Genomic DNA, 11,592 nt, shown 5'->3' on the forward strand with positions numbered 1-11,592 from the left:
TGCAAAGTCAGTGGTGTAAGGCTTTAAAAAAAAATGAAGTAAAATGTGGGACATCTCATTTGAGAAATTTGGAGGAGAGGGCCAATAAGAGTGGCTGCCTTGCTAAAGCTGCACACTTAAGCCAAGGCAGCAGGCTCAAGGCAATGTGCAAATGCACACTTACAACCAGGATACATCAAAGCAGGCTGCATCAACACAAAGCATGCTCTGTGACAACAGTGCTATAGAAGGGTATAGCAGAACAGGAATGCAGGGACTCTACACCCAACATTGTTCCTTCTCCTGGGTCCCACCCAGATGGGCAGGGCAAGGGATCCACAAAAGTTGAGAGTCAACAGCACACACTGGGCAGCACAAGTCAAATCCACATTGGAGATCTGAAAATGGCTTAAAGCCTCAAACTACAAAAGGATGTTGCAGGTTAAACACTGGTCATCACAAGGAGATTTCAAGCAACTTGCTCCCTATTGGCTACATCCAGTTCTTTTTTCAAGAACCACACTGCCTCATTCTGAACCAATAACGTATCTGAATTTTCAATGAACCACCAAACGGGCTGTATAAGCTTTCAGCCCAGCATTCCTCATGCACTCACGCTCTAACCAAGGATGAGAAACAATGCTGGCTTTTGGACACATGTTGATTTGCTGCTGACTGGAAGCTTATCTGAATCCAACTGGCTCCCTTCTCCCAGTTTGGAAGCATCCCAAAAAGGAGGCCCCTGCTAATCTCGGTTGGTTCTGAGACACGTCTGGGCAGCAGACAAGAAATAGATGGCGAGGGGAAGAGTTGGGGCAAAGAGAGACAAGGCTACAGAAGTAAGGCACAGACTTGGTAGTGCAGGTAAGTGATGAGAGACTGTGATTGGATTCAGTGATCATACATGGGTCCCCTTTTTGACAGTACTGTGTATTACTTCACTTACATCCAAATGTGGCAAGTCAGTCCTGTTGCATTTGGGAGCCCCTCCTGCTCTTTCTGCCAAGTGAGGCCCTGGACTTCTGCCCCAAAGTCCTGCCCTGGCAGCATCACAGGGCACAGACTCAATTAAGAGGACCTGATGTCATCAAATACTTGCTGTGATGGTGTTTGGCACAAAAACCAGGGCACCTCAGCAGGAATAGGACATGCATCAGTTAGGATGTACCGTTCCAGAAAAAAAGAGCTATTTTGCACCATGATGGACAAGGTCAGTGATAGCCCGTGACAAGGTTCCTTCAGTAGATGCTAATTTAAGTCTTCACTGCCAACAAAGGAAAATATGGTATGGATTTGACCAAAGACACAGAAGTAAAACAACAACCACAACCTCAGTTAAATGTAGGCCAAGTCCCAACTGTGTCCCCTCAACAAGAAAAGGGGACTTGTGTTCTGTCAATGTCTTTGCCGAGACCAAAACTACCAGATTCAGTAGATTTGCCTCTTGATCCTAACCCACATTCCAAACAGCCCTCCAGTTGGAAGCCATATAACCTATCAAGACTAAACTTCTGTCAGCAGGATTCCCAAAAGTCAAGTTGCTTTTAAGAGTCACCCAGTCATCCTTTAAAATTAAACTAATGTTGGATGCCATGAAAATGTTGGCTGATGAAACATAGGAAGCTTCCTTATATGGTTTCAAACAATTGGTCCATCTGCACTGTCTGGCAATGGCCCTCTCAAGTTTTATGCAGGAGTCTTTCCCAACCTATTCAAAAATGCCAGGTATCAAACCTGGGATGCTGTACATGCAAAGCAGATGCTCTACCAGGGCTGCAATACCTCAAGGACCGTCTCTTTCCATATGAACCTACCTGGACCCTGAGATCATCTTCTGAGGCCCTTCTTCATGTGTCTCCTTGAGAGGTCTGGAGGGTGGCAGCATGAGATCGGGCCTTCTCTGCAGTGGCTCCCTGTCTGTGGAATGCTCTCCCCACCTTTAGGTGCCAGGCAAAAACATTCCTTTTTAGCCAGGCCTTTGGTTGATTTAATTGACATCCTATACGCTTTTAAAATGGGGGGGGAGGGGGGTTACTGGGTTGTTGCTTTTATTTTGATTACGTATTTTGTGGTTTTATACTTTGATTTTCTTCTGTGAACCACCCTGAGACCTCCAGGTATAGGGCAGTATATAACTTTATTATTATTATTATTATTATTATTATTATTATTATTTTCACTGTAATGATCTCTAGGTCCCGGGCAGCATGCTGCAATACTGGCTTATAAACCTCACCAGAACCTAATGCCTATTAACAGCAGTGCAAGGTGAACTGTTGGTTCACAGCTGCAAGTTAACCTCGCAGCAAAACACAGGACTGACAGACTCTGCTGGTTAGTAGGGAAGGAGAACTGTGAGGAATTCACTGGTGTACAGTCCTTGGAAGCACCAATCTCCTACCAGTCACAGAAGAAAGGATGGGACAACAGGTAAAAATAGGACCTACCAAGCTTTGCTAACTAGACTGTTCCAGAGGAGAGTCAACAAGTGTTAATGCCAACTTGTCTAAGAAGAGTCTACACCAGTGCCCCATCTAGTCCAGCCTCCTGTTCTCACAATGGCCAACCACATGCCTATGGAAAACCTGCAAGCAAGGAACCTGTTTATTAGGTTCAAAACAAACAGTTGAATGAACTACTAGTTTTATTCACCATGGCCTCGTATTTTTTGTTTTAGCCCAAATGTGGGCAAAGATTAGACGACATTTTGGAATTTTGTTCCTGTTTTTCTCTTGTCTCAGGAATCTCCATGTTGGATGACCACCAAAAGCTGCATCTGAGTTTGTATATAAATCTGCATTCCCCAGTAGTCTTTTTTTTCCCCTGGCCTAGCTTGTCTCATGCAAATTGCCCATTTCCTGTCTGGTCACGTCCCTTGTTGTACAAAGGCCTGCTTGGTTTACTGTTTCTTCCTGGCCAAAGAAAACAATAGTCTAATTACTGGACTGTTTCTTCTCACTAAATAGTTCATAGCTTTCCCCATATGTGAGCCCTGGCAGACCTACTCTGCTGACGTTATGTACTCCATTGCCGTAGGTCATTCTGTGATACCTACCTAAATGTGAAAAGTAAGATCTGTCTCTAAGAAATTAAAAACACAATCTTATAAGGGCTACTCAGAATTAACCACCATTGAGTTCAAATGGGCTTATTCCCAGGTAAGTGATGATAGGATTGCAGTCTAAGTTTGAAAATTACTTGATCCTGGCAATCTCAGTTAAGAAAGATTAGGATTGGCTGGTTCAATTGTGATGCCACTTAGTCTCTGCAAGGAGTTGTTTAAAATAGGAATCATTTCCAAAAGAGTAGTTGTGTTAATCTGTTGCAGCAAAAACTACTGAGAGTCTCATGGCCCCTTAAAGCAGTAGAACCTGTGGTCTTCCAGATGCTGGATTCCAACTCCCACCTGCCCTATAAGCTGCTCTTGCCAATTTGGAGGAAGAGCAGGGGTAAAAGCATTCAGTTATGAGTGGGAAGGATTGCATCCCAGCAACCTAGCAGAGAATGGGGTGCATTTCTTGCCTGAAACTATTTTCCTAGCCGCTCTGGGCCAGGGTGTAGCGACACAAATTTTGCACTCCTCTGGGCCTGCGCCTTTGCCAGGAGCCAACCTACCCAACCCCTAAGTATGTCCCTGCCTGTTCTGAACCATGGAGTACATGGCGGCAAGTCCCACTGGAGTGCACAATCCCACAGCAGTGGCTAGCACACATTCCAGCAGCCTAACAACTCCAAAGCCCAATCTGGCCAGGTTCCTACCTTTGCAGCCAATCTGGGGGTCAGGGCACCTGGAGGTCAGTCCCACACAAGCATAGCCCCAAAGAGCTCCCTGGACCATCCAAGCCATGGTCCAATCAATGTTGGAAGCTAAGCAGACACAGCAGCTCAGCTCTGCTTCCCTGTGACCCTCACCTGTTCTGAGTCTACTCCAGCTGAGGAATCACCAGAGCTAGTGAGCCCCACCTGGGCAGCTAATGAGCTGGGCTGTGGGCCCTCGCCTGCCTCAGCCTCCTACAGCATACCTCCTGCTGCTCCTTACACCTCAGAGCCTGCCATGTTTGGGAAGACAGGAGCCCCTCTGGCTCTGGTGATGGGTCCTGCTGCTCTGGTTCCTGTACACTGACCTCCATCTCCTCAGCATCCTCCATCACCCCATGAGTACTTTCTACACCAATCTCTCCTTCTCCATCCCCAGCCTGCCCCGGTGTGCCCCAGTCATAGCTAAACCCCTCACCAGGATCCTCTTCCTCCTCCCTGCCGTCCTGCCAGTTCATGACACTGGCCAATCAGAATTCAGTTAGGCTAAGGGCAGCAGGTTACCCCTCCCACTCCTGCTTAAAGGTAGGCTTGCAACTGCCCATTGCATTTTGCACTTTCAGATGCTTAGCATTTGTGTAGCACTTTAGAGAGTTCAATCTATTTTGTGTGCATTATCTCAGTCATTGCCTTACAACAGCTTTGCAAGATAGGTCAGCAATATTATTGCCATCTCCCACCTTGAGGATGCTGGGTGAGTGGGCTGAAGGAATATTGGCCACTTTGGGCAGGTTCAACATAGAGATTTACATCTAGGGGATTTACATCTAGTCTACTGTCCTCTCCTCACAGTGGCCAACTAGACGCCTATGGGAAGCCTGCAACTAAGACTGAAGCACACAGCAGTCTCCCCACTTGTGCTCCCCAGCACAAGTATTCAGATGCATACTGCTTCTGACATGGCTAGTAACTATTGATAGCCTTAATAATCCACTGATAGCCTTAATAATTTACTAGTTCACTGTTCAGCCTCTTAGCCACTGTGTTCCACCAGATGTATTCAGCACAGCATAACAAAGGATAGGGCAGCTCTCATAATGGAGCTCCTGGGCTAGGCCAGCCTCAAGTCTAATTCTCTCTTGTCAATAGCCTATTTCTTGCAGATGAACAGAGACAGGGGTCCACGTTTAGCTAATTCATTTGTATGGCCCGTATAAAACTCACACACTGCTCGCATCCCTTAAGCAATTCAGTGCTAGGTGTTAAGCTGAGCTGTTGCGATCAGCTCTACTGATTACATTGCCAGGGAATGCAAGCACAGCACAAAAACCCGCAGGCCACCTACTGGCACAGAGAGGAGCTTTGGCGCTGCACAGCTACTGGGTCTGACCTGGATCTTTCCCTCCAAGCCAAAGTGTGCAGAATACTAAGCTTCTGTCTACAGACACCCATGACCTCTGCCTGCAGCAGCAGGCACTGACCTACTCAGGTTTTTTATCCGGGTGGAATGGCATCTTATAGGAAGCAGCATATGCCTGTTCCCCAAAATAGCAACTCAGTATCCAGTCCCTTCCCTCTTTAACATATAGTAAAGCTATACCCACATCCTGCCTCATTACTATGTGCATTTTCCCTACCCTACATACTACAGAGCACAATGGATAAGTGTAGGTGGTGCAGCATTGGCATAACATGTCGCTCTGATTCTTGCAACCATGTCCTGAACTAACACTGGTTTCTGAACGATCTTCAAATGCAGCTCTGTATATAATGCATTGCAGTAGTCTAACCCAGAGGTTATTAGAGCATAGATAACTGAGGCCAGGTCAGGATATAATCAGGTATTCCTGTCTGTATTAGTTTCTTCTCACTACCATTTGCTAGATCACCTGGTCATAGTCTTCCCTGCTGTGGTGAGATGCATTGTATTTCAATTCAAATTATATAAATGATTTGCAAAATGGCATCTATATATATAAATTAGCACCTGCAGATTTATGCAGAACTATGTCCTCTTTTGTCTTCTTTCTGTTTCTTTTTATGTGATTCATTTCCTCCTTTGGGGCAATGTGTTATTTGCTATTCCATAGCCACCTGAAGTCCAATTGCACAATACGCCTTGCAACTACCATAATGCCTGAGTCCTAGGCTATGCTTCATGTTGGATTCAGCATTTGCTCCTCTTCCGAGTGATGTATCTTGAACAGCTGCTCAAGTCAAAGCTCTAGTGGCACCAACTAGAAACATTCAAGATGTTTCCAGTAAAGAAACTGGTCATTGGCTGCTGCCTAGAACACTTCAGCTTAGCATTGTGGTGAACTCCCAACATGCAGCAGCCTAAGAAGCTGAAGTGGAGCCACAATGCTCTCAAATGCCTCTTGTCACTCAGAGCAGGGCATCCTTATGATGGCCAATAGTGTCCAGAGGGCCCAGATTATGTTGAGACTGCCACGAATCCGGATGCTAGCCCATCCCTGCATCTTCTGAATGACCCTGCTACCAAAGACCTCATCACCATCACTCTCCTCACAGATGTTAAGTTGCCAAACCCCTCGCAGAGTGAATGAATGGTGAATAAAATCTGCCTGGGAACCAAACAAGAGGGAGGGAGGAAGATAAACTATAGACAGCCTGGTTTGAAACATGCCAGATGGCAGTCCAGCTTGACCTCAATGCCAGGCAATGGACAACTTCACTTTCTGCATTCATTTCAATGCAACAACATACACAGGTGACAAGCTTGCCTCTTATTTCCTTCAGAGAAGTGCCAGTTCTCCCTGACTATTTATTGCGCCAATGCCTTTCCAGAACTATTAAACCAAGCGGGTTAGGAGGAGGTCCTGTTCCTCTCCCATCTGCTGCAGCCTGGTGCATTGGAACTAGGAACGCAGAAGCTGACATTGCTCTTGACAGAGTTGTGGCCTAGGCCTGGCCTCGCCTCAGGAACACTTGGCTAATTACTCTGCCAGGCACTTTAATCAGGGAATTGCCAGCAAGGCCTCACACAGCCCTTGCTCAAGAACCCCTCCCCCTCTTCTTCCAGCACTGGCCCATTTGCTTTATTGTCTCCAGAGAGCTCAGGCCCAACTAATTTAATTTTGCGCTCTGACCAAGGACGCACAGCCGTCCTCTGCCTTCAACTGGGAACGGGGAGGAGGGGAGCAGCTCCTTTAAGCTTTCCCCCATGCCCTGTGCATACGCATGAGGGCAACCATAGGCCGAGATCTCCCCTGCACCCACCAATAAGGGGGCTTAACACAGCTGCCAGGCCATTAAACCATCTTATTTAAAGATGTGTCCTGTTTCTGATGAGGAGAGAAGGAAGCAGGTCTGCAGTGCCCAGTGCCCATTGGGACTGGTAGGGTGGAAGACAGGGAGCCTGACAGTAGGGGGCAACAGAGCCAATGACAGGCAGAGCAAACTCATTCTAGTTTTGTCTCCTATGTCTTCTCTACTGAGTTATATAAGGGCAACACGGAGACTGAGGGTGAGGAAGCTGACAGGCAGGACTGCTTACTGGACTGGCTGTGAGGAAGAAAGCAGACGGGGGGGGGGTCTGGCTGAGGGCAGGTTGAGACTGATGGGTCATTGAGATCGAAGCAGCCTCCACTGGTAAGAGAAGCAAGGCCAGCTGCAGGACCAGTCCAATATGTTCTGCTGCCTGAGGAGGAACAGCTAATGGCACCCCTCTCCCTACTCAAGGCCATTAAGGTTGGCTGCATTCTTCTGACACAGGTGACCATAAATCCCACAAGTGCCTCAGCAAATACAACAGTGAAATTAAATTGCTATCAATTTGCTGCCCTTTCACAAGACCCCAGACTCAACTGCTTGAGGCAGCCACCTCGCTGTGCTCTGGCCAGTGCCGGATTTTAGAGGGCCCTGGGCAATGTGCCCTTTGGCAAGCCCTCTGTTGGTAGGCTGTGGCAGGCTTACCAGAATCAGTCAGCTGCCTCTCTAACATTGCCAAGCAGCTTGGCCCAAACGCCATTTTAATTTCTCGCAGTGTCCTGGAGCTACACTACACTATGACAGAGACAGTCTGGGGAATTTAAGTTGTGCCTGTATACACCTGGCTGGGCCTACGTGGTGTGCCTGGTTGGGTGTTGAGGGTTTTTAATAAGAGGTCTCAGAGCAGGCACCAGTGGTGGGTCCCTTTTGTGGCCCTGGCAGCTACTAAAGGATGCCAGGTGCTGACCCTGACCCTGGCAAAGAGAGACAGGGCCAAATTAGAAGTAGCCATGCAGCTTGAAGACAGCCTTCCATGTTCATGAGCCAAGTTGCCATGCATGGACCATTTTCACAGACCATATCCTGTTTGCAAATCAGTGGTTCCTCCTCGCTGCCCTAAGGGGAGCTACTGCTAACCATGGTTGACAATACTAAGCTAGAAAGACAAATAATCTGACTTGGTAGACAAGAGTGTTTTATGTTTCTAGCTTAGTCTCTGAAAAAAATGCATTGCCTGATATCCAGTGGCACGCACACAAATGCACACATGCGCACACATTTGTCTACACTGAGGGAATTCTTGGAGGCTCACCCCCAAGTGCCCCTGCCATTAGAGGTGGTGACTGAGAGAGAAGGTTGTCCTTGTTGCTGCAACTACATATTTCTTTTCAGCACCAGGCAAATATTTCTCCCTCTCCAGGTCTTTTAAACTCTGATGGCAATGGTTTTATGCTTCAAACATTTCTGCTCTTTTATTCTTTTATTTGTGTTAAGATGTTGTTGTCTAATCAGAATTCAGTCCCATTGAGTTTAATGGTACTTCCAGGTAAAAGTGTACAGGATTGTAGCCAAAGTCTTCCATAAGTAAGGACAACTTACACACTGGGCCTTTTTGGATGTAAATGCTAAACTATGGTTTAGCATTATGTGCCTCACCCTACACAATCCTCAAGCTTGCACACCACACCCTCTGCCTCCTTCTCTGGCATGGGCACAAGGAGGAAACTGGAAGATTATGCTTTTAAACTAAACATAATTCCCTGTGACATCTGAACTCAGCGAAACTATGGTTAATTTAAACTAAGGGTGGGGGACCTGTGCTCTTCCATCATCTTTGACCATTAGCTATGCTTGCTTTAGCTTGATGGGAGTTGAAGTCTCAACAACATCTGGAGGATCACGGGATCCCAATCCCTGGTTTAAACTATCTTCAAACAAGTCTGCATCAGTCCTTAGTTTATGAACCTAACATATTTGATAACCAGAGTTTAACCTAACCAGAGTTTCCCCAAGTTCAGATGTAACCGGAAACTTTAGACACTTCCACTTTTAAACTGAAGAAAGTGGGGGGAAGCAGAGCTTGCAAGCCTGAGACTCATGAACGGAGGAGCCAAACCGGGCTAGTGTGCTTTTGATGTGCTTTTAAAATCATATACTTCCAAAAATGTAGAAATATGAATGAGACAAATAGGTCTTTGCAAAAACATGCACCACACAATTTCCTGCATCATAGAAGAATATTACCCAGAAAGCTGGGACTGGCTGCTACACATTCTATCCATACAGGTAGAGCGTTGAAGGGTTTTTTGTGTGTGTTTTTTGCCCCATTTCCATTGCTTCTCCCCCCCCCCCCCAAAAAAAATCCTGATTTTCTACTGTATCGTCCTAGGGGTAGTTGGATAACATGGATGCCTAAGAGAGCAGCGTGTCCCAATCATTCACTTTACAATATCATCACTGTCATTTGGGATCCCAGTCCTGACACAGCAGAAACCGTTTTGCAGATGAGGCTTCAGACAAGCTGTTGGCAATGATTCCAAAGTCTTTTTTTGACTGGGAGCCCAGCAATTTTGTTATTTAAGTAATTAACTCGCACAATGGTCTAAGAGAGCAAAGGCTTAATCATAAGGGAGGCCTGGGGAAGTGGCAGTGGTGCAGGGATCCGGTGGGGGGCGGGAGGAGAGAGCGAGAGAGCTAGACAACGCAGATTTCAAATTTAGTCAAAGGATGGCAAAACAGATACCAGGGTCTGATTTGGTCACTGGAGGCTGATTCCTGTAATAACAACAACAACAAAAACCCAGCATCCTTGAAATTGAATTTCAGGCTGGGGGAAATCCAATGTCACCATGAGACACACAAGCAAAGAAACTGAGCTCTGCAGCTAGGAAAGGAGAGGGATAACAGGAGTATTCAAAGAATGCCGAGAATTCTCAGTCCTGAATTCATAAAGCCAGCATCACCACATGCATTAGTTGATTCTGAACTAAGAGGCCTCTTCGTTTTGCAGTGGAGGGTTGAGGACAGAAGCTACATCACTGGTGGATGACCAGCCAGGGCAGTAGCTCCCCTGAGCAGGGCTTTCACTACTGTATACTCTTGCAGCAAGAGAGCATCTCCTCACAAAGTATAGTACTAGGTGGTCATGTGACCTCCTTTAGGGAAGGGTTGTAGGTCAGTGGTAGCACATCTGCAAACATCTACCTTCTTTTGTCCTTTTTACTTACGACAAATTTCTTCTCCTCCCACCCCATGAGTGGTCAGTCTATATTGTACAGAGCGCACCGGGCGCAACATCTGGGGGTTAGGGTTAGGGGGTGCAAATCCACGGGTTAGGGGGCGCAAATTACCTGCCTTGCCCCGGGTGCTGACAACCCACGCTACGCCACTGCCTGTACATTATTAGCTGTGTGCAAGTCCCATTCATTCCCAGTAGGTCTTATTCACAAGCAGCTGTGTGAATGACTGGCGCCAGAGTCACCATGTCCTTTTTATTTTATTAAAAAACTCTTTTTACATTAAGGGCCTTCTTGCACAATCACTTTTATTGTACAAAAAGTAATTATTTCTCTCACGCGTGCATGCATCTTTTACAGGGACTCTGCATTCTCTAGTCTTTTAGAAGTGCATTATTTTCTACCTAAGAAGGCAGAAGACTTCCTTCCTGAGTGGAATGTGGTCATGTGAATATTGTGAGCACCGTGAGACTTTTAATGTGTGATGTGACTGATGATCAGCAGCACAACTCCTCAATATGTGTGGTCCTGTTTTATGTTTTGTTTTTTAATTAAATTAAAAATTTAATGTTGTTGTTTTTTCAGGCCATTCACTCTTTACCTGGGGAGTTATACACATCTGGACAGATTCAAGGATGGGCTGTGACCAGATGCAAAGGACTCTTGATTGTTCCCTAATATTCAGGTACAAGAAGGGATTTGAGCAGGAACATCATGCCGTGTAGGGATGAGAAAAGCAACCCCATCTTCTGTTCAGCTCTTAAGGTTACAGGGGCCTTATGCTCCTTTGTATCCTATACCCATCCCTCAACCAGATTGGCCTTGGCTCTTGGAATGAGTACATCACACCTTGCAGGTAACTAAAGATGCATTTTGAATTGATGCAAGGGCACACGCTCATCTCAAACTTCTCTACTATCTAAGCAACCACTAGAGGGCAACAGTAGCCCTCCCTAACTGTGCATGCTCATAGGTAGGCTCTTTCTCTCTCTCTATCTCAACCCTCCACCTCTGAGTCAAGTTCTTTCATTTCAGTGAAATAAGGGGGGGAAATAAGAACTTATATCAGCTTAACACTACTGTCATATTAAACACACACACACACTCAAAAGAGAATAATTAATAATAATAATAATAATAATAATAATATTGTAACAACAACAGCAACAACAACTTATTATTTATACCCTGCCCATCTGGCTGGGTTTCCCCCGCCACTCTGGGCGGCTTCCAACAAAATATTAAAATACAATAGTCCTTCAGATATTAAAAACTTCCCTAAACAGGGCTGCCTTCAGATGTCTTCTAAAAGTCTGGTACTGTAGTTGTTTTTTCCTTTGACATCTGGTGGGAGGGCATTCTACAGGGTGGGCGCCACTACCGAAAAGGC

The 11,592-nt window shown here is 46.1% G+C and overlaps 1 protein-coding gene across 19 annotated transcripts in view; it reads right to left on the minus strand.

Annotated features, from left to right (window-relative positions):
* TNS1 (tensin 1) overlaps nt 1-11,592 on the minus strand; it is a 327,340-nt gene that overhangs the window by 290,008 nt on the left and 25,740 nt on the right. The gene's annotated exons all lie outside the window — the stretch shown is intronic.

Source organism: Podarcis tiliguerta (assembly GCF_965153285.1).
Source record: "Podarcis tiliguerta genome assembly, chromosome: 1".
NCBI classification, from domain to species: Eukaryota; Metazoa; Chordata; class Lepidosauria; order Squamata; family Lacertidae; genus Podarcis; species Podarcis tiliguerta.